Source organism: Piliocolobus tephrosceles, chromosome 11 (assembly GCF_002776525.5).
Source record: "Piliocolobus tephrosceles isolate RC106 chromosome 11, ASM277652v3, whole genome shotgun sequence".
In the NCBI taxonomy this organism is placed as follows: Eukaryota; Metazoa; Chordata; class Mammalia; order Primates; family Cercopithecidae; genus Piliocolobus; species Piliocolobus tephrosceles.
The window spans coordinates 14,495,162-14,517,697 of NC_045444.1; the positions used below are offsets into that span (position 1 = coordinate 14,495,162).

General features: G+C 35.5%; 1 protein-coding gene across 1 annotated transcript in view; it reads right to left on the reverse strand.

Moving 5' to 3' along the window:
• DPP10 (dipeptidyl peptidase like 10) overlaps nt 1-22,536 on the reverse strand; it is a 629,039-nt gene that overhangs the window by 401,500 nt on the left and 205,003 nt on the right. The window lies entirely within an intron of this gene.

The window sequence follows — 22,536 nt, forward strand, 5'->3', positions numbered from 1 at the left end:
AAAAAAAAAAAAAAAAAAAAAAAAAAAAAAAAAAAAAAAAGAATTAATATCTCTAAAACAATGCATTTATATGCAATTTTTAAAAATTCATATTAATGTAAATCACAGACACTGAAATTAAACTACAAACGATACAGTCCAATCTATAAACTATAATATCTTGCTCACCTAATCAACTGTCTTAAATCCAATATTATTGTGAAGATAATATCCTATATAAATTATATTCACTTGGTTTAGCATGTTTTCCACTTATGCTCTTAAAAATATTAATTATATATATGTGATATTTTAAGAGGATGAGTGTAGTTGTGTATACATATATGTTTTAATGAAAGCATACATCTTTATTTGTGAAATAAAAGAATTAAAAATGAAAAAGTAAGAACTCTAAAATGCAGTTCAACAATTTATGTTCTTAAGGCTGATATTTTAGAGGGTTTTCTATTAATATGATATCAAAGTGAACATATCTACTTAAAATAAACTAGTTACAGACAATAAAATCCAGCACAGCTTATAAAACTAAAGGTCACCAAAGACTAGAGCCTCAGTAGGTTTTACTAATTCCACAGCTGTGCCAGTAATTTCAGGCTTCGGGGAGGAAAGAAAACAAATTAATCAAAAAAAGCGTAAAAATACAAGACTTGGAATTGATTTCCCATCGACAACAGAGGATAAATAAATTGAAGATGATGTTATTATATCAGCAAATAGTCGTGCCTAAAAGGGACCTTAATGACCATAAGAACCAACTCTTTATTACACAAATAAGAAGATGATAACTTATTTGTCCTGGAAAATACAAGTGGTTACTGAGAGAACACAGACCCCAGTCTTCTCGGTCAATATTATATCTCCTTAGAATGCTAAGGTTCTGGTAACAAACAAATCATTGTATCAGCTGACTCTTTATTTTCCTGAGATATACTTACATTGAGCAAGGCAAACGAAGAAGTGAACCGAAAATACTGTAAAGACGTTGTGTTTTTCTCATCTATCCACCCCAACCACTGATCTTGTACTTTTCTCCCACTGATTTGGAGAAATGGGATAAATATTTTTAACATGTTATTTCTGCTCTTGGTTTAATGAAATGAATATTGGACAAATTATTTTGATATTTATAATTACAATAAATGTTTATTTGTATGTGCTAAAATAACACTAAGTGTTATATACATCATATTTATGGTATGGTTATATACATCATAAATATGGTATTGATATTGGTACCTCAGATGTATAAATTTGGAAACTGTACTTTAAAGAACTTAGCTGATGAAGATTATAGAGTTATTCAGATGAGGACCCAGGTCTCAAATCTAGATTTTTCTGACACCAACTCATGTGCTGTAAGCCATTTCACATATTACTTCAAAATCCGTTCCTTCTACATCTGGTATTTACTCAGTGTATTCTCATAGATCCTTGAATGTGCACTGTTTTAGCTTCCATAAGATAGAATGATCTCAGATTGTGATCATTCTCTATGAGTGCTATACTGCTTACATGATCAGTGTCCAGTAGTAAGGACTTCATATTTATTGGAGTCATAAGAAAGCATAGATATAAGTCCTATTGTTAATCATTATTCTACCATTGTATATCCAAGCCTTGGAAGACTTTGAATTAGTAAAATATGTTCTATATTATACTATATATCCTATACTATTTGGGATAGTAAAATACTATCCCAAAATGATTATATTGCTAAGTCATGCATTAGGTCTATGTTGATTTCCACTGTGCTCCAAAAGTAATACCTTTATGTGGCTCTTAAAATCTATATGCATTAGCTTTCTTGAACAGCTCTGCATTTTTCCATATTCCTCCCCTCTCTTGCTTTTAATGCCAAGATTTTTACCTAATGGTCTCCATACACCAATACTAGGATCTCTAGCCATCATAAGGAAAAAGTGCAATATTCTTATGTGTAGGTTATCAATGAAGGAAAAGTTAACTAGTGCATGATGATGTTGACGATGGAGCCCATAATGCTGAGACCTCCCCTGGACTTCAGAGAGAGTGATGTGATCTCTCTTAATTCAAACTTCTTCACTAAAGTGAGGCACACAGATCCCAATTTTTAGTGAGGTCTAGATAGTTTTGGCATTCAGTTTAATATGGTTCTATAAGCTTTCTACATGGTGTGAAACTTTAGCATGTGAGTAATGGTATTTAGCCTTTCAACAAATGATCTCATTAACTAAATGTAAACAGAGGCTTTGAGGGGGGCAAAATTCGTTTCTCTCTCAACGTTAAACCTGAGTATTGAAAGGAAAATTGGTATGCTGAGAAAAATAGAAAAATAAAAATCACTTAAGAAATGGCCAGTATCCCTGTTTATATCAAGTGGAGCAAAAAGACAGAGCAATAAGAAAAAAGAGCAAGATGGTCTGATAGTTAATTCCTATTGCAGAGAGACTTAGAGAAAGCCTGTTGAGTCATGAAGATGCAGCTGTAGAAAGAACACATGCAACGTGTCATCAACAGAAATGCCATCTCCCATTTGGCAGAAAATACCAGTTGGTTAACACATAATTATTATTGACTAAAAATATCCCAGTGGTAATTATCTCAGCTTAGCTTTATTTCATCGGATGATTATATTTCAGCATGGTGTTTGTGTGTAGTCAACAAGCATTTCTGGGGACATAAACACAAACTGTGAAGCATTGCCTTTTTCCTATTTCCAACTCAAGTGCTGTTTCTTCATTCAAGTTACAACAAATAGTACTTGAGTATCTCTCTACAAGGGGATAGTCACTGTAATAAGAGCTGAAGAGGCAAAAAATCATACAATGTAATGTAGAGTTGGGTTCAGCAAATAACCTTGTTGTATATAGAAGTACTTTGTCCATCACTAACAAAGAAATACCCAAGTTCTTCCTAATGCCCTCAAGACCCTACCTATAAGGAATAAGATATCAATGAATCTTAATGTCATAACTTAGTTTCAGGGAAAAGTAGAGTGTTTAACAACAAAAGAGAAGGCTAAATAATGAATGAATAATTATAGAGAAGCCAGGTTGAATACTTCTACAAGATTGATATATTTACCAAATAAGTAATCACAAAGAGGCTCTAAGATAATCATATACTGAATACTACTCTTTTGTGAGTATGTTCTCAAGAGTTTCCCAAATGCCTCTTGCATTAGGTTGAGCAACTCTAGAGTATAAGTGGTGTTTTGTTGTTAGTGGGTGTTATAGTTAATGGGCATTACTCTAACAGGACTCTTCTCACCATCCCACCCACTTAAAATTCTCTGAGTGACAACCACACTTGACTTCATAGCATTAGGTTCAATAAGGTTATTATTTAGGTCATTACATCAGTTACTTATTCATTAAAAAATGGAAATCCTAGTATCAGGCACATGTGAGAGGTAGCAGAAAATCTAACAAAATAGGAATGATTCCTTCTGTGGCCATCAACTGAGATGTAGTAAGTCACATGTAGTTCAAATTGAAATGAAGTAGAATAAGTATGTGTGTGTGTGTGTGTGTGTGTGTGTGTGTGTGTGTGTGTAGTAAAAGCACCTAACTGCAGGCAGAGGGAATGTTGCAGCTGTGTGCACTTGGTTTGTTCTGTCAAGATTTTAAAAGCTGATGTCATTAAGTTTATAGGAGTCAAGGAATCATAGAATACATTCTTTACCAAGATAATGGGAGTGGCTTTGATTGCAAAAACAGCAAAGGAGAAAAGAATAGTTCAATATCAGTCATACAATTTGGTAAAGGGAAGTTTGAGAAGTCATATGTGTATTCCTTCAAGAGGCTAAAATCTTGTGTGTTTTGTTACTTTTGCTGTGACTCCAGGTAGCTCTTGAACCAAGTTTAACCTTCAAAGGTCAAAAGAATAGCATTTAAAGTTTCTATAATAGCCAGATTACATATCATGTGTATTTTTGGACTATTGTTGCAATCCTTTTAATTAACAGGATTGTAGAAGTCATATTCATTGGAAATTATTTATGTAATGTAAACTAAAATCTCATTAAATTACTTCCTCTCCAGAATGCACTGAGCACTGAATATGAGCAAGATGCTGTGAAATGCACACTACTTCTGTCATCAAGGGGTTTATAGTCTAGTAGGAGAAAAAAACCACATAATCAGGAAAGTTAATATAGCATTTTAGATGTTGTGATACAAGTTCACTCACAATTCTATTGAACATACAAATTAAAAAACCAAGCAGAGCTAGTTGAATCACTCTAGAGGGCCAGGAAGTATTTGTCCAAGCAGCATTCCAAATTCATCCTCTTCTTTCTATCTCCACTGCTACAACTCTGGTGGGAACCACCTACATCTCTCACCTTACCTGCTATAATCATGCCCTGCGAACCAGCCCAAGGCTCTTCTGCAGCCAGGTGGCTCTCCTGTAACATGAATCAGTTTTATCTAATTCTACATTAAAGCTTCTCAACACACATAGAATAAAATCCAAATTCCACCTTATGTCATAAAAGCCTTTAAATAACGTGGCACCTATCTACCTCTTTGACTTTATTTCAAAATACCCTTCTAGTTTACTCAAGATACCCTACAAATCAAAATCTTATATTCAGTTTTTTACGTTTGCGGAGTAGACTACATGCATTTCTGCTTCATGGTGTTTACATCTTCAATCGCTTCTTCTTAGGACGAAAAAGTGATATGATCTATAATTTGACTTTCATAGAAACTTTACATCATGTATTTTTTTTTAACCTTTGAAGGTTAAGCATAATATTTGCACATCTGTAGATGCTTTCCATAAGTTAGCTGTCAGGGCAATGTCACTTGGTCACTTCCCCAGAGAAGTCATCCCTGACCGCCCTGTGCACATTTACCATTGTCACATCTACCACTTTTTTTTCTTTGTTTACAGCACTTATCGACATCTTGTTGATCTAATTGTGTATTACCTGTTTATCACCATCAATTATAAAGTGAGCTCCAGAAAACCTTCACTAGCTCATCATATTTACCTTTAGCCACTGACCCAGGGCTTGTATAATACCTGTGACCTATAAAACCACAATAATCAAGTGAAATATGGATATGACTCCTAAATTTAGTGAATAAAAACATCACATACCCAATTAAATTTGAATTTCAGATAAACAATATTATTTTAATATACGAATGTCCCAATTGCATAAAATAGACTTCGATGTGACTGGGATCTTTACTTTCTTTAGACTGGGATTCAAATAAATCAATTTAAAAGAAAATCTTAGGACAGTAAGGAATTTTTAAAAACTAAAACAGAGGTCAACGGAAATCCTGCGACTTTGCTTTGATGTGATAATAATAGTTTGGTTTTTCCACATTCCTACTGAGGAATTTATAGGTAAATGTCCATAATTTATTTTCGACTGTTAAAGGGAAAACTAAAACTAAAAATAAGTGATTGAAGCAACTAAGGCCAGATGTTAACATGCTGTTTGAAGCTGAAAGGTGTGAAAGAGAGGGAGAAATGGCCTAAGGATTCTCTTGCCCCCTCACCCCCATCTCCATTGGAGCCTTCTATTGCTAGAACCAAGTGTGGGGGTGGTGCTGAAAGCCACAGGTGAAGGGGTCAGCCTCCCCCTCCTCAGAGCACAGAAGGGCCAGGCAAAGGAGGAAAATGTTCATAAGCACCACAGGCCCAGGACCTGCAATCTCATCTCACTCCTCTCTACTACATCACATGTTGAAATTTTTCATTCAAAACAGAAAAGAAAGATACATACAGACATACCTTAAGATATATATGTTTAGCTCCATTAGCTGACTTTAGGACTCTTTAAAGGGAGGCATTTTGCCCTTCATATTTTAATATTCTGACACAGTTTTTTTACTGAGTACTTAACATGTAATCAATAAATATGTGCTGATTATTATAAACATATGGTAGCATGAATTCATTAAAGGGTAACAAAATGTGTCACCCCCCAAATATGCCACTATGACATAAGGATTATTGTGAGAGGAACACAATTGAGAAGCAGCATATTTAAGAAAAACCTACCCTCCCTGTTTGCCCAAGGAGAGACAGATGTGTAACAGCGCCCCCCTCCTCTCTCTACCAGGAAGGATAGAAGCTAATCTCTCCAGACAACTTTAGACCTTTATCAACTTGAGATAGCAGCAAAGGAATCAACAAAATAAACTTTATTAACTGACCATTATCTACCATTAGTTTCCTTACATATTTGCCTTCCCACAACATGCTGCCCCTAGAAGCTCAATATCCTTTTCTTTTGTCTTGTCATTTCACGACACAACAATTATTGTTTTGCTAAGATACTTTATAAGCTTAGGTTCTAACCATCATCACTCATCACTGAGTGTTCTCATCACTGAGCGCTCTCACGGGTAAGGGTGATGCATGTGTTAATAAAGTTCTGTTTATTTTTCTCTCGTTAATCTGCCTTTTTGCTGTCTAGAGCCCCACCTGATGAACCTAATATGGAAACAAGATAAAGAAAAATTTCCCTCCTCTATACTTTTTTGTAACACAGATTTTTTAATTTTTTTTTTACTTTGACTTGGATCAGAGAAAACAAAGAAGCTTGCTTATCTTGTTCACGTGATCCTTTTCAGTAATAGTCTTTTAATTACTCTTTCCTCCTTTATAAAGTTTGTCTAATACAATTAATTTTCTAGGAGATTTTTAAGTGATTAATATAAGGTATATAAATTGCCTAACCACCAATTATTCCACAGAATTAAAACACTTAAAAATAAATTTAATAACTCCTAATATTCAGCCTTACCTACATGGCCAACTTTGCTCCCAAGTAGTAGAGTCATAGAATATCATTACAGTCCATTTGTTTGTCTTTTGGCAATTTTGTTTACTAAAGAGGAAAATTTATATCATACCTTCTGTAGGAGTGGAAAGATGTGAAACCTTTCCTCACCCATCATAAGGATCACAGTCATACTCTTAAAACAAAAGACAGATTAAGAAGGTAAAGCTTACCAAACTTTTCAAATCAAAATTTTATGTGACAGGGAAGCTGTCAGAAATAAAAACTCAAAGACGCAGGAAAAATTGCATTTATGCTTTGGTTTAGTGAAGAATGGACAGCTCTTTAGAAACCTGATTAAACAGGCTGGGCGCAGTCGCTCACGCTTGTAATCCTAGCACTTTGGGAAGCTGAGGTGGGAAGATTACCTGAGGTCAGGAGTTCAAGACCAGCCTGGCCAAAATGGTAAAACCCCAAATCTACTAAAAACGCAAAAAATTAGCTGGGAGTGGTGGCAGGCACCTGTAATCCCAGCTACTCAGGAGGCTGAGGCAAGAGAATCATTTGAACCTGGAAGGGAGAGGTTGCAGTGAGGCAAGATCACGCTACTGTACTCCAGCCTGGGCGATAAGAGCAAAACTCTGTCTTGATAAAAAAAAAAAAAAAAAAAAAAGAAAAAGAAAAGAAAAGAAATATGATTGAACAAAAGGGATTGGTCTAATGATGAGATACTCAAGCAGGACTCAGTGAGGCCTCTCTTCAGATTCATCTTGGCCTCTCTGTATAGCATTCCTTCCTCAAAGGTATGGGGCAGGACCCCTCTGAAATGAGGGTCCTCAAGGGAGACAAGAAAGTGGAGAAAGTGACTGTATTAGTCTGTTTTCATGATGTTTATAAAGACATGACTGAAAATGGGGAGAATAAGAGGTTTAACTGGACTTACAGTTCCACACAGCTGGGGAGGCCTCAGAATCATGGCAGGAGATGAAAGGCACTTCTTACATGGTGGCAGCAAGAGAAATGAGAAAGATGCAAAAGCAGAAATCCCTGATAAACCTATCAGATCTTGTGATACTTATTCACTACCATGAGAACAGTATGGGGGGAACTACCACCAGGATTCAAATTATATCCCACTGGGTCCCTCCCACAATATGTGGGAATGATGGGAGTAAAATTCAAGATGAGATTTGGGTGGGGACAAGAGCCAAACCATATCAGTGACCTTTCTAGGTTTTACCACTTGCTTTGGGGAAGAAAGGTTGTAGGTTCTTCTTCTCCCTCTCCTTCTTCTCCTTCTTCTCCTTCTTCTCCTTCTTCTCCTTCTTCTCCTTCTTCTCCTTCTCCTTCTCCTTCTTCTTCTTCTTCTTCTTCTCCCCCTCCTCCTCCTCCCCCTCTTCTCCTCCTCCTCCTCCTTCTTCTTCTTCCTCTTCCTCTTCCTCTTCTTCTTCTTCTTCTTCTTCTTCTTCTTCTTCTTCTTCTTCTTCTTCTTCTTCTTCTTCTTCTTCTTCTTCTTATTATTATTATTATTATTATTATTATTATTATTTTCTCAGACAGGATCTTGTTCTGTTATCTAGGCTGGAGTGCAGTCATGTGATCATAGCTCACTCCAGCCCTGAACTCCTAGTCTCCAGTGATATTCCCATCTTGACCTCCCCAAGTTCTGGGGATTATAGTTGTAAGTCAACATGCCTTACCTGGGTTCTAGTTTTTATGCCTCACCTTGGATAAGAGGAACTCTGGTTTCTATGACTTTCTTTGAGGGAGAAAGAGGAGCAGAAGACAGGAGAGCAGGAGATGGGAGAGAGATTTTATATCTGAGGTGACTTCTGAGGCCTTCAGTCTCCTTTAGTTTAAACTGCTCAGCATGCCAAAGCAACATACTTTGGGGTATTGTTTTCTGAGCCCCAACACTTACATAAGCATGTAGGCGAATTCTAATTAGGTTTGTCTATTGGTTAGACAGATACTTTATATTTGGTTATTTCTTATGCTCTATTTGTTTCTTTGGATTAAGTTTTTAAAAAGGTACAGCAGTCTTTCAGGAAAGTAGCTGTACATTGCTGAGAAATAATCTCAACTAACTTTTTGTAGCTAATGCAAGAAGCAAATGCTGGAAGAAGAAAGAAAGATTAATCTATTTTAACATGCTCAAAATGACTTATATAAGAAATACACATTAAAAATCAAATTATTAAATATATTTAAATGCATAAGAAATACACATTATAAATCAAATTATTAAATATATTTAAATGCATATGAATTGACCATGGTGTGGCAAAACAGAGGTATCCACACACAATTGGTGAGTAAAAATTAGGACATTTCTCAGGAAGACTAGTTTGGCAAAGTCTGAAATGGCAGAAAACCAGATAAAACTGGTTTGTGCAAAAGAGGATTTCCGGGTCATATAACTGAATTTTTAAAAATACAACTTGTATTAGTCCATCTTCATGCTGCTGATAAAGTCATACCCAAGACTGGGTAATTTCCAAAAGAAAGAGGTTTAATGCAATCACAGTTCCACATGGCTAGGGAAGACTCACAATAATGGCAGAAAGTGAAAGGCATGTCTCACATGGTGGCAGACAAGAGAAGAGAGTTTGTGCAGGGAAACTGCTCTGTATAAAACCATCATATCTTGTGAGACTTATTCACTACCACGAGAACAGCATGGGAAAGACCTGTCCCACAATTTAATTACTTCACACCAGGTCCCTCCCACAACACATGGGGATTCAAGTTGATATTTGGGTGGGGACATAGTCAAACCATATCATCACTCAATATTCAGTGTGATTCTTTAATCTGAAAACTCAGGCTATTTATCCATTGTGGAAAATTGTAACCCATTATCTTTGATAGTGTCCCATCTCCCATCCTTTGCTCTAGATTCTTTTCTGCAACACTTCTCAAAGATAATGAGAAATTGATAAGGAGTTGTCTAAGTATGGTACCCCCTGTACAGAAATTACTGAGTGCTGCTTCAAAAATGCTGTAGCAGAGTAGGAGAAACAGATTCCAGTGCTCTCTGACTTCCCTCCTGCCCCACAATTGGTTGCTATTACATATTTTCCCAAATATCCACCCTCAGCATTTTGTGTCTTTATTATCTTCAGTTTTTCCATCACTTCCTCTAGCCTTTTTAAAAAGAATAATTGAATGGGTGGGAACAAATGTAAATGGAAAGTGGCAATAAGGGAAAAACTATTCCAGCTTTTTTTATACATCCAACTCAAGCTCTGCTTGACAGCAAAATGTTCCTACTTTTACCTCATACCTCTCCTTCATTAAAAGAATTTTCTAGGAAGAGACCTATTTTATTAGCTAGACACAGACGTAGCACGGGAAAGAGACTATTACAATCAACAAGTATCCACTGGTGAAATTCAAATTCTGAATGCCAGTTTGGAAGGGTAGGACTAAAAGAAAGGAAAAAAAAAAAAAAAAAAGATTATCCCTCCACTTGGTAATACAATACTCTAAACCCAGTCTTTTTAATCTTTGTGGGGAATATTGTGAAATTATACCTTTTCCTAACATTAAGGTCAAAACTCAAAATTTCTGAATGTTCATACATAGCATTCAATCATTATATTTATAATTTTGAAATTCATATTCTAGGCTGTATACCACCATTCACATTAGATTTCACAAAATTTATAACAAAATGGTTTAACAACAACACGAGAAGCAATTCCTTAAAAAGTCTCTAGTCTTCAAACAAACAAGCAGACAAATGAATATTTGTTTTATATCTTGCTGCCTCCATCTATAGCTCCAGCAATACAATTTTAGCAAGAGTGGGCTAAATTTACTGCATCAGCTCCTGCTTTCAACATTCACCCACTAATACCTCACTTCTGGACTTTCACCCTCAACGTCTAATGAATATTCTTATACCAAGCACTACTAGTGACATGGTCTGGTTCTGTGTCCCCACCTTAATCTCATGTCAAATTGTAATCTCCCCTTGTTGGGGAATGGGTCTGATGGGAGGTGACTGGATCATGGGTGTGGATTTTCTTGTTGTTTTCATGATAGTGAGTTCCCATGAGTTCCAATGGTTTAAAACTCTTTGACACTTTCCCCCTTGCTCTCTTTTTTGCACTCCACCATGGTAAGACATGTGTGCTTCTCCTCCACCTTCTGCTATGATTGCAAGTTTCCTGACATATTCCAGTCATGATTTGTGTTAAGCCTGTAGAACTGTGATTCAATTAAACCTCTTTTCTTCATAAATTATCTAGTCTCAGGTAGATCTTTATAGCAGTCTGAGAACAAACTAATACAGAAAATTGGTACCAGCAGAGTGGGAGACTGCTATAAAGATACCTGAAAATGTGGAAGTGACTTTGGAACTGGGTAACAGGCAGAGGCTGGAACAATTTGGAGGGCTCAGAAGAAGAAAGGAAGATGTGGTAAAGTTTGGAACTTCCCAGAGACTTGTTGAGTTGTTTACATCAAAATGGTGATAGTGACACAGATAATGAATTCCAGGCTGAGGTCATCTCAGATGGAGATGAGGAACTTATTGGCTACTGGAGCAAAGGTCACTCTTGCTATGTTTTAGCAAAGAGACTGGCAGCATTGTGCTATGCTCTAGGGATCTGTGAGACGTTGAACTTGAGAGAGATGATTTAGGGTATCTGTTGGATGGGGATCTGTGAAACTTTGAACTTGAGAGAGATGATTTAGGGTATCTGTTGGAAGAAACTTCTAAGCAGCAAAGTGTTCAAGATGTGACATGGCTGCTCCTAAGAGCATACAGTCATATGCATTCCTAAGAGATGGTCTGAAATTAGAACTTATGTTTAAAAGGGAAACAGAGCATAAAAGTTTGGAAAATTTGCAACCTGACCATATAGTAGAAAAGAAAAACCCATTTTCTGGGAAGAAATTCAGGCTAGCTGCAGAGGTTTACATAAGTGAAGAGAAGCCAAATGTTAATAGCCAAGACAATGGAGAAAATATCTTTAGGGCATGTGAGAGACCTTCACAGTAGTCCTTCCCATCACAGGCCCAGAGGCCTAGCAAGCAAAAATTTGTTTCCTGGGCCAGGCCCAAGGGTCAGCTGCTCTGTGCATCCTTGGAACACGGCCCCCTACATCCCAGCCTCTCCAGTTTTATCCATGGCTAAAAGAGGCCAAGGTGTAGCTCTGGTCATTGGTTCAGAGGGTACAAGCCCCAAGTCTTGGTGGCTTCCACATGGTGTTGGGCCTGTAGGTGTGCAGAAGACAAGAGTTGAAGTTTGGGAACTTCCGTCTGGATTTCAGACGATACATGGAAATGCCTAGATGTCCAGGCAGAAGTATACTGAATGGGTGGAGCCCTCATGGAAAACCTCTACTAAGGCAATGCAGAGCGCAAATGTAAGGTTGGAACACCCACATGGTCTCCACTGGGGCACTACCTGGTAGAGCTGTGAGAAAAGGACAACTGTCCTCCAGACCCCAGAATGCTAGTTCCACCAACAGCACGCCCCATGCACCTGAAAAAGCCACAGGCACTCATTGCCAGCCTATGAAAACAGTCAAAGGGCTGTATCCTGCAGAGTCACAGGGGAAGAGCTGCCCAAGGCATTGGGAGTCCACTTATTGTATCAGTGTGGCCTGGATGTGAGACATGGAATCAAAGGAGATCATTTTGGAACTTTAAGATTGAATGACTGCCTTGCTGAGTTTTGGATTTGCATGGGGCCTGCGGCCCCTTTGCTTTGGCCAATTTATCCCACTTGGAATGGGAGTATTTGCACAATGCCTGTACCTCCATTGTATCTTGGAAGTAACTCCTAAGTGGAAGGGATTTGCCTTGGACTTGGACTTTTGAGTTATTCCCAGAATAAGTTAAGACACTGGGGGACTGTTTAGAAGGCATGATTGGTTTTGAAATGTGAGAAGGACATGAGATTTAAGAAGAGTCAGTGGCAGAAAGATATGGTTTGGCTCTGTGTCCCCACCCAAATCTCATGTTGAATTGTAATCTCCATGTGTTGCAGGAGAGGCCTGGTGGGAGGTGACTGAGACATGGGGGCAGATAACCCCCCTGCTTTTCTCATGACAGTAAGTTCTCACAAGATCTGATGGCTTAAAAATGTTTGGCATGCTCCCACTTCGCTCTCTCTCTCTCTCCTGCTTGGCTATGGTGAGACATGCTTGCTTCCCCTTCATTTTCTGCCTGAATTGTAAGTTTCCTGAAGCCTCACAGTCATGATTCCTGTTAAGCCTGTGAAACTGTGAGTCAATTAAACCTCTTTTCTTCATGAATTACCCAGTCTCCGGTGGTTATCTGTAGCAACATGAGAACGGACTAATACGACTAGTAAATTGCAAAATGATAAATCCATCAGAATTGTATTACCTTTTTATTTTAACTTATGGACTATCTGCTCCTATTGACTATGCTCTTTTGAAAATATTCTTCCTTTTTCGAGTTTTTCCACTTTTTTTGAGCTCTTTTTTCATATTCTTACTTCCTATAGGATGGAAATTCCTCTGGTATAATGCTCAAATTTCTTTCCCCCTCATCCTACGATCAGTTAGCATTCTCATTCATTTACTAAGCTTCAATATAATCTTAATAGGAAAGATTTTCAAATCTACTATTCTAACATTCTGTAGAGCACTACATATGGTGTTAACTTTGACTCCCCACTGAGCTTCAATGCACTGTACAAGCAATGATCTTATAAGACCTCCCTAAATATCTATTTTCTCTCCTGAAGGAAGATACATAATAAGATTTCCTATCACACTGGAATTGTCCTACTAACTAATTAATTTATATTGTTATTATCTGAGTGTTTGACATGTAAGAGACAAGCACTGAATACATATTTACTAAAGAGCTATTGCTTCTACTTTTCCTACTATTTTCAGCTAAGATGTCCCATCCTTCAGGAAACTTTCCCTGATCTCTTTCATTAGGCAACCTCCTGTGACTTCCAAGGGCAGACTATACTACTCGTATCATAGCTCTATAAACATTTATTGTAATTGTGCATAATATTTATCACAATATCAATAACTTGACAGCATCCACAACTGACTATATTTTCCATAAATTCCTTGAGGGAAGGTAGATAGTATGTCTTGATTGTGTTTCTATCTCCAGTGCCAAGAGTAAGTTAAATAATTGGCATAAAGTCAAATTAAAGATCTAGGCTAAGACTCCAGTACAAACCTGCCAGGAATAACTGCACTCATTCTCCCTACACCATACTGCTGTCAGGTGCAACGCTTACATTACTCTAACTTCAATGATGGTTATGTGTTTACTTCATATGTTGGATTATTAACTCCAGGGACTGGTCAGCAATCTGGTCTGTGATCCACGTTCATTAACAATCTTTTTATCTCATTCAGTTGCTGAATCAGTTGCCAGTTACCACAAGTAATGGTGCCTGGGTGTGTGATAGTCCCACTGCAAGGATGTGAGCCAATTCAGAGTGTTTCACACTTGCTAAAATTTTCATCTAGCTGAGCTCCCAGCAAAATCAATCTTGGCTCTACATTCAATGAGAGACCCTACAAAATTACAACACATTTTAATGCTTATTGAAATCAAATAGATTCTGTGAAACCTGCAGAGATTTTTTTACCTCCAAAGGGTAATGATTACCTTTATATTCATTCTCTTAAGAGATTCTCAGAAGCTAAAGAAATAGCCAAACAGAATTGCAATTAAAAAGAAAAACTCACCAGAAATCATTTGTTCATATTTTTAAACCCAAAAGATGTTTCATATACTCTTTTTCTTACTTCATTATGAAGTATTTTTGAAGTTGTACTCCTTCCATAATTCATATTGAGAATAATATTTCTTAGACTTATATCCCTTTGGTTTAAACTATGATCAACAAAATTGTATCTATTAATGAAAAACATCTCTAAAATAAAAGACCACAAGGAATTTTATACTCCTAAATACATGAATATTTAAGGAAACTTTAAGACTTGTTACACTACATAGAAAACCATCATTAGGAAGAAAAATTAGCCTATAAAGTCCCTGTTAGAACTGTAAGGGGATCAGAAGAGCTCTCAGATGAAAACTCACTCTATTCTGGAACCTCTTGAAAAATAGTTCTTATAAGTATTAATCACACCATAATTTGAATACATTTATGAAAGTATCAGCAAATTATTTAATTGATTTTCTGTTCTGTTTTTTTAGATGTTCTTTCTTATTAGGACAAAATATGTTTCCCTATAACTTTCCTCTATTAATAGTAGACTAAACCAAAATATATACTGTTTTTCAAATGTTATTTATCAAAATATTTGGATATCAGAATTATTCTGCATTTAGTACTATCCTCTTCTGAAATTAACATCACAGCATTCTTAATAAGTTTGGGTCTGTGCTAAAGAAAAAAATAATACTTGGAATGACAAATGAAGTAACTCAGAGTATGGTTTTGCAGCAAGAAAAACAAAATGACATTGAAAAGGGTAGAACAATCTACATACAGCATTGGAAATCTTTAAAGAAAAGAGAACGGCATTCAATAAAGTAAAATCAGTTTGTTTCAAAGTCAATGATCTTTAAGAGGTGTTTCATAAAGAGCTCAAGTTCACATATCTTATTGATAAAGCCTACGTTTGTTGTTTCTTAAAAAAGGTGAGTTTGCAAATATCTTTATGAGCTATGAACTATGAGCTATGAGCTACATTTTGTGAGATATTACTTCTTTCATCTGGTTGCATTATATTCAAATTGCAGACAAAGGGGCAATTTGAGAGGCATAAGCAGTTCAACTTGAAAGTTCATCTTGAAAATGAAAATGTAAAATTTAAAATTCACATGATGGGCATGTGAAAGCAAAAGTTGTAAACTAAGGTAAACTTAAGAGTTGAAAAAACATAGCTCAAATCTTGTGGGAAATACCAATAGGCAGATGTTGTATGATCCCCCAAAATTGTTAAAATAAATGTAGCCAGTACTGTAATATTCATTTAGGCAAAATGTTTAAACCTTTAATTTTTTAACAATTCATTTAATGTGTTCAAAAATAAAGGCCTTCACAACTCTTCAGGCAGAAAAATGGGAGTTGTTTTTTTTTGAAGAAGACACTCAATTTCAGGAATTTACTTATATGGTTTGTTTATCTCAATGATTCTCTGAGTTAGTCCTGGGACTGGCGGCATCACCTGGCACTTATGAGAGCTGACAATACTTATGCTTACCTCAAACCTACTGAATCAGAAATTCCAGGGACAAGGCCTACCAGTTCATGTTTTAACAAGCCCATCAGGTGATTCTGTTACATGCTAAAATTGGATTTATCTAATATTTTCTGGAGATAATGTTCCAGAACTAGACTAAATAGACGGTAAGGCAGATGAAGAATCCGAGTACCCTGGAGTCCTTGTTTGTTTAAATTTACCTTCTTGCTAAAAACCTGCTTCCATTTTAAAAACCATGTAATCCAGGAATTAAACCTTAACTTTCCATTGATTATTTTGTTTATAAGAGTAGAACTGGGACCAGTGTACCAGTCCTTGACTCTGTACAGGTTCTGCTCTATGTTTACTCTGCTTTCTACAGTCCTTTAATTATTTTTTACTTCTCTACAAATCCTCATACATACACTACAGCTTTCAAGATCAAGCTGTCAATTCTTCATAGATTCACTCCATCCTAACATGATCAATTACTGTGCCTGTTTCCCTGACATTTTCTAAAATCATCGGGGGGCAAAAATGACTGACCTTCAAGTAAGTAAATATGGATTTCAAAGCATAAGAGTTCCCAAGTCTACAAACAAGCTCTCAATTTTTCTGTCATCTAGAATAGATTACACAAGAAAAGCAACCACAAGGCTCTCTTTGATAGATTTCAGTTAAACATATTTTCTTTTTGCAATTCAATGTTTTTGTTTTTTCCCAAATGAGAAATCTCAATATTAAAATCAATTTAAAGTGAGATTGTTCTGGTTGAAGCAGGGAATCAGGACAGCCTTCATGCAGCTTTTCCTTCCGCAGCTCCACAGACATGTCTTTACAACCCAAGTTTTTGCACAGTCAAACCTGAAAACTGATCTAACACATTTTCTTCCATGGGCATCTCTCTGTTCATTAGAGATGGATTTACAAGGATTAACATAAACAGAAGTTATACATATTTTTTGGCTTGGGCAGAATAATGAGCCAATAAATTGAATCATAGAAGACAGAAACAAGACATTTCTCAAATACTGAGCAGAAAGCACTCTGGCCACATCTATACTGCAAAGACGCTATTGTTGCCTCAATCTGGAATGCTCTCTGGCCAATCCTTTGTCACTTCACAATTTCTGTTTATTCTTGAAAACCCTAATAAAGCTCTACTTCCTTTGTAAAGGTTCCACCACAGAAAGTTCCATCTTTCTACTGTTCTACTTTTTGTCTTAAACAGATTTCCAGTATTACATAACACCCAAACATTTTACTGGAAATATTTGCCCACAGCTTTGCCTCACCCTTAAGTTCAGTTATAATCCCTCATTCATCTTTCTATTTTTAACACCGAATATAGGTGCGGCACAGGACAGGCATTTAATAAATTGATATTTAAGTAATCAAAACTACAAAGGAAAAATAAGGCAATTATTTGCATAAAAGTTTTTACAGAATCATAGAAAAACTAATTATACATAAAGCAGATGTCTTTTTTATTATAATAATCTAAACTTCTACTTTCTACTTTATTGTGAATGTATAGACTTGTTTATGAAATCATCTTGTTTTTCCATGTAATTGTGAGAACATTTCCTTATCACCATTGTGTGTTACTGATTCATTCACACTTTCAGCCTAACATGGCTATAGATGAATCACACTGTTTGGGTAGCAGTCTGATCATTTGCTGTTAGATACACTGAAATGTGAATTTTCAGCTTTTTTAGGAAAGTTTATCATCATGCATGCAATCAATTCTTAGGAAATTATTTCAATGAAAGCTGGAACTCAAACAACTCTGTTAATATATGCAGAGCCTATCCTTTAGTTAAAGTAACTTATATTATTAGTGAAAATGGCCAGTTTTCTTGAGCAAATAAAATAAATGAAAGTGCAGATAGCAATCACAGAACTAATGAGATATAAACTTACCATACAGTAATATTACCATAGAAAAGAACTTTTTAAATATCACATAATTTTCCATGATGATATCAAATTTTATTTAAAGAAAATATTTTGGAATTACTTCAAATTTAAAAAGGAGCCAACTATCACACACTTTCAAAAATTCGTAATAACATGAAGCCTTTTGGTGAAATCATATTATACCACATATCACTTGGTCGTGAAAAAACTAGAATTGTCACACTTTAGTAATAAGTACATTTCTACAAACTAATAGTTCCTCTCATTTTTCAATTTGAATTAATGATTTAATTTAAATACTGCAAACCTGAAGACAATTAAGGATAAGTGTGATATGGCATGGTGCTTCAAATATGTAGAATAAATAATACATTGGGAAAAGATGATAACTGCTTTAAAATACATTAAACTGATAGAAAGTAAAATAATACTGAATCTTACCTTTGTAAAGTTTGCATATTACTAGTTCACATACATTATATCCTTTAATCTCACAATAACCTCCCCATGTCATGGTTTCTATCCTGTGCTACTGGACTCCCTGGAGATTTCACAATGGCCCCCAGGGACTACCAGAAAGAAAAGAGAGAAATATGGCCCACTCCAGACCTCCTGTCTCCAGGCTTACGCTTTATTCAGAGAAGCTATCCTATATTTATCTTTCTGTCATAATTTCTGCTTTCTCTTATTTTTCTTCTGTATGAGTTTGTTAGGGCAAACTCAGGACAAGAAGAAATTGAAAACTAGTATTGTAAGGAGTTCAGGTAAACCTTCGATAATGGCAACAGATCTTAATTTACAGCAAAGACTAAAATAAAGGTGCGCTGAACTCATTGATGACTTTTAGCTATCTACTGTCCCTTAGATTAAGGGACATTAATCTAAACACACACCAGAGGAAGGCAGAACTAGGACAAGGTTTCTTTAATTCCTAAATTGTTTTCAGTTAGAAATCTTTAGATTCCAATCCAAAACCTAGAATAATGAGGTTTTATTCCATTTGCACTTCCATCAAATATCAACTTCTGTTTGCATAAATACTAAAACTAGTTTTATTAGATATAGTATAGAATTTTAATTTTACCATAACCTCAAATAAATAAATATCAATCATATACATAACAAAAAGATGTACAAAGTTGTATTAGTGCTTGTTATTCATTAATAATTGTAATCATTTTCTGAAGCAAAAGACTGCCTTGATATTGTAACTCATTAAAGTTTCAGTGATTTATTAATCCTAGGGTCTTTAAAAATTATAACACATATTTTAGTAATTTGAAACATTTTCAAAAGTGTAAAGAAAGTAGAAAAATTCACTTTAAAACTTAAAAAAGTAAAAAGTCATATGATAGTTAATATTAAAATTATGCCTGGTTAGCTGTATTTATCACATGCTCTCCCAGATCTCATTAGATTACTAATACAGACAAATATAGTTGTATATAGTAGATATCATGTTACACTGAAAACTAGAACTGTCAACCTTTAAGACTCTGGGAAGAATTTCCATGACCTATATTTTTGTAGAAGTAAACTAAAAATCACAATATTTGGATCACCAGGCTATGCTGTCAAAAAGCAGTTTAAAAACAACAACAACAACAACACACACACACAAACATAATCAAAATAAAAATAAAAAAAACTCTATGTCATGATACTATTGTCTGACTGTCCGTTCATTACATCTAAAATTCAAATGACTGCGTTTATCAGATAATTAGGGGCCATCTGTCTGCTGCTTAGGTACTGCTTAAAGTATGTGACCTTTACTTTCCAACTCTCTCCTCCCTATAGTGTCACTCTTACAATATCTATTAGAGACGTCAAATTGTAGAAAATATCTTAGTATATAGGATGTGTTAAGAAGACAGTGATGGATTCCACACATTGTGGGATATAAGGTCCATACAACTAAGGAGTTTTGTCTTGGGCATGACCAACACCGATCTTCCTATAAAGATACTGCTGGTGGTGTAACGTGATTTTTCATGTACACTATCTGTTTTCAGTGCTGAAGGGGTAAGAATTGGAGCTATAAAGAAAGACACAATATCAATTATTACAGGAATGCAACAGCTAGAATATGATTAGACACTGAGAAGAGAGCTGGGAGCTAGACAACTCCACTCGCTGTGGATATGTGGACCTTGGAAGACCCAGCAGAGTCAAGAGAAATAAACACTGAGTCTAGATAGACAGACCTTCCTTCGATGACAAACAGGAACAAACAAATCAATGATTATGAAAACAAATACAACATCATCCTAAGGACTCAGTAGACAAGCCAATCAACTGATATTGATCTACTTGTGGAAGACTAGATATTTTTCTAAAACAAAACAGTTAAAAATCTGTTTACCAACTTAAAGACATACATAGCAATGTACATTGTATATAAGCAAAGCATTAAACTCTAAAGAATAAACCAGGATAAAAAGGCTATCTAATAAAGTAAAGAAGAAGGAATATAATTGAGATATACAAAGAACCAAAATTTCAATAGCAGCAGTGGTGGTGTTAATGTGTGGAATTGTTCCTATGCACAAGAAAATGATATAAATAATGTAAGGTAAATTTGGAATGCTGTCAGAATACATAGAATAGTGAAAAGAGATGAAAGTATTAAGGAATGAGGTGCTAGATATAAAAGGCTGAGAGTAGGGTGTCATCCAGAGCATTATAGGTATCCTTTGGGAAGAAAATAGGAAAAATATATTATTTCAATAATATATTATTATATCATGTCAATAATACTTCGGTATTAGCTCTTAAGAAAATCTCTGGCTCTGACTGCCAATCACTGATGGTGTCCATTTTCTTTAAATTTTTATATCTTTTAGCATAACAAAATAAACCTATAATCAGAAATTTTCATTATAGAAGGTCAAAAAGTTCAGTAATATATATTAATACTCATTAGTAACAAAAATAAGAAGCAATCTGTTCATGTTAAATCTAGCTGTGTCACAGCTTTTCACCTTGAGACAAACCATAGTCATCCTAGGATTCCCTTATTTTAACTCCCAAACAGGTTTGAAATGATGATTGTGGATGGTAGAGTAGTAGATATGAATCCAATTTAGCTCAAATAAAATTAATTGAACATTAAAATGTTTTAAGCACTGGGTTGGGCATTGAAAGATCTATGAAGAACTAAAACAGACTTCCATCTTAAATATCTTATGTCAAAGTAAGGAAGACCTATCTAAAACCCTTTCCAGTTTTGACTTTCCAGAATTAATTGCCATTGTATTAAGATGTTTAAAAAACCAAGGAGAAAAAAAAAATAATTTCATATAAAGAATCCTAGTCTTACAAAAAAGAAATAGAAAAAAATAAATTCTTACACATGGAAATTCTAAAAGTCCTTATGAAGAAATGGCATGTTTTGAGTAATTCATGTATTTTCTGCTTGATAACTTGGACCATCTCTGCCTGATGTCTGCAGTTACTTTCAGTTCTTGGAATCCAGGATGGCTTTAAGAAGTTCACCTACACCATAACTTGAAAATGTTCCTCTGTGAGGGTCCAAATGATTGCTCTTTTAAAAGTCTCCATGTTTGCATTTTTCTTTCATGGACGATTTGTAGTTGGGCAACAGTGGACTTCAGCAAATCCATCTGCCCTGCTGTCATGCAGGGTACCTCCATCAGCCTACTGGATTCTGTCACTGTCTGTCTAGTTCCAGGAATTTGGTTTGCTTCAATACAGTCTCATGATTAGTGACTATTTCAGGAATCTTAACATAAATATTTTTACTTCTAAGAACTTGCCTTAGTAATTGTGGATGAACAGTATTAGTCTTTATATAAAACCGTAACTTGCTACAGAAGTTTGATCATCAGTAATCACGCCATACTCTGTGACAGCATTAGCCTTAACACTTTGGTTCTTTTTTGTTAAATGAAAATTAAACTGAATGATTTTCTTCACTTTAATTTTTGGAAGGAGAAATAATATGCTGTACTACTTATATTTCATCTAAAATTTCAAGAAAACTTTTTAGTATACTTTCACAATTGCATCTATCTTCAAATTAAAATTAGGGTCTGTTGTATCAAAGTACTAATTCATTTGCTGAAACAATAGCATAACTACGTTCTAGATACTGTGTTTGATGCTGAAAATGCAGAAAGCAAAAACCAGCATCCCTGCTCTGAGAAAATTTAGTTCAGGAGCATGGAATCCAAACATTGCTGAGCATAAAAGTCATGCTGGGAACTTAAAGAAAAAAAAAAAAAAAGATGTCTGGGAAAGTCAAGGCTGAGTATACAGAAGAACTGATTGATGTTTCATAAGGAAAAGCAGGAATTTGCTTTTTGTATGGAAAAATAAGAATATTCCAGACAAAATTAGTATCATGGTTTGAGGATACAAACCCATGTACTAGGGAACAAGCAACAATGGCTCCTCTTTATGCGATTTGGGCACTGCCACTTGGTATGGCAAGTCTTGGAGGGTAAAAAGTGATAGTGTGGTGAGATAATATGCTGGCATGAAAACAAAACCAGAGCTGTTTAAGCTTATTTAGCGAGTTACAGGATCTTTACACAATATGAACTTAAGCACAGTAGGGAAGGCAACTCTAAACAACCTCACGTACCCCGCCAAAGTGAAGGCAGCAATTGGAATTTCAAAACATATAAGAAAGAAAGGAGAGGAAATACAGGCTGGTGAAAAAAGTTGGCCAAAACAAAAAGAAAAAAA